Consider the following 2,125-nt stretch of genomic DNA (forward strand, 5'->3'; position numbering starts at 1 on the left):
GGGCATGGCAGGGGGATCATATCATCGTGAATGAGGGGAGCGCGTGATGGGGACCCAATACCCCTTTGTAGACAACTGGACATCCTAGCAGTGGAGTAGTGGAGAGGAGATGAGTCACTCAGAGTTCAGTGCAGCAATAATGAAACTCACAACCTTCCTCCAGTTCTTAAACGCTTCCTCCCCCCAAATATCATGATCCCAATTCTACCTTGCAAACCTGGTTAGACCAGAGGATGCACAGCGATACAGATGGGAACTGGAAACACAGGGAATCCAGGACAGATGAATCCCTCCGGACCAGTGGTGAGATTGGTGATACAGGGAGGAAAGTGGGGGCGGGTGGTAGAAAGGGGAACTGATCACAAGGATCTACATATAACTCTCTCCCTGGGGGATGGGCAACAGAAGGGTGGGTGAAGGGAGACGCCGGGCAGTGTAAGATAAGATAAAATAATAATTTACAAAGTATCAAGGGTTTGTGAGGGAGGGGGGAGCGGGGAGGGAAGGGAAAGAGAAAAAGGAAAATGAGGAGCTGATTCCAGGAACCCAAGTGGAAAGCGAGTTTTGAGAATGGTGAGGGCAACGAATGTATAAGTTTGCTTTACACAATTCATGCATTTGTAGATTTTGATAAGAGTTGTATGAGCCCCAATAAAATGATTTTTTTAAGAAATTATTTTTTTATTTTATTCAGTACAAAGAACATTTTATTTTATATATCATTAGCCATAAATTTTGGTCATCAAATGAATTCTGCTTAGTGCCATTATCCAAACATGGACTATTGATATCCACGATTCATTTCTGTAGTAATAAAAAGAATTTTTGTGATTTACAAAAGTGAAGATTTACTAAGATACAATTGAACATCTGTAATAGCTGATGTTTCTTAGCAATATAGGAGAGATGTGTTTTTAAACACCTTTAATATGAGTGACCTCATGTAAAAAATAAACCAATCATTTAGAAGCTCCAAGTCTCCAAAGTTTTCAAATGTACAAATAGAAATGTTTACAGGCACCAAGAATTTTAAGAAGCATCTGCCATATCCACATCCTCTGGTAAATTTGTATACCATTTTGTCCTCCAGCAGCTTTACTTTACCTGTCAAAGGTGCCTGGATAAGAGGGACGTTTTGTTTAATTACTTTGATGTCTTGAACTTTCTGTAGCTCTTTATTTTTCTTTAACGTGTACATATGAGTGTGGCTTGGCATTTCTGCTTGATCTTTTCAACTTTCTTCATTGCATCGGCAGTTTTATTCTATAGCTTTCACTGGCATTTGAAGGGTTCATTTCTACATTTTAAAAATTCAAATGAATCATCCACTGTAAGCTGTTTACCAGCGGCTTTTCAGAAAGTCTTGATCCACCTGACCTTGCAAGGATTGTGCTTCTTTTTAAAGCTTTTTTGTTTGTTTTTTATGACAATTGGATTTACAGAATCAGAACACCTTGCAATTCTTGTCCACGAACATCATGCCACAGCCAGGGTAGATAGGTCCAGAACAAAAATAACACTTCATGATATGCATGCTAACTCTGTGTGGGTCAGAAATCATTTGTTTTTCTGTATGAATGAGAGAACCCTCTTATATAGTGGTTTGAAATGTTTATAGTTATCAATAGAGACACCATAAAACCAAAAACCAAACTCACTGTCATTGAGTCCATCCCAACTTGTAGTGACGCTGATAGGAAAGCTGCGTGGTAGTCTAGTGGTTAAGCATTACCTGTGATCCTCACAGTCCGCAGTTCAAAAATAACCAGCAGTTCCATGGAAGAAAACCTGTGGTTTCTACTCTCGTAAACAATTACAATCTCAGAAATCCACGGTGGTGGTGGTGGCGGTGGGGTTGTGACTCTATGAGTCAGCATTGAATCGATGGCAGTGAGAGTTTGAGTATAGGAAGGAGTAGAAATGTTCTTGTATGAGTGCGGTGAGGTACCTTTTATGTTCTTGGTGTTGGTGGGTTTGTTTTGTTTGTTTGTTTTGCAGGTTCCTTTTGTTTTACTGAAGCATCTTGCACTTCCATATGGATTTCATTGGAGGTCCTGGGCAATGGCAGATGGAAGGTGTACAGATGCCCTTGAAGGAATGGTGGCCTCTCACACAGATCACAAAA

The 2,125-nt window shown here is 40.2% G+C and overlaps 1 pseudogene; it reads right to left on the reverse strand.

The window, feature by feature from the left end:
• Positions 1–1,029: 1,029 nt before the first annotated feature.
• Positions 1,030–1,534, reverse strand: LOC105979412 (annotated as a pseudogene).
• Positions 1,535–2,125: the final 591 nt, after the last annotated feature.

Source organism: Echinops telfairi, unplaced genomic scaffold (genome assembly GCF_000313985.2).
Source record: "Echinops telfairi isolate 266 unplaced genomic scaffold, ASM31398v2 ScPeMD7_42;HRSCAF=159, whole genome shotgun sequence".
Lineage (NCBI taxonomy): Eukaryota > Metazoa > Chordata > Mammalia > Afrosoricida > Tenrecidae > Echinops > Echinops telfairi.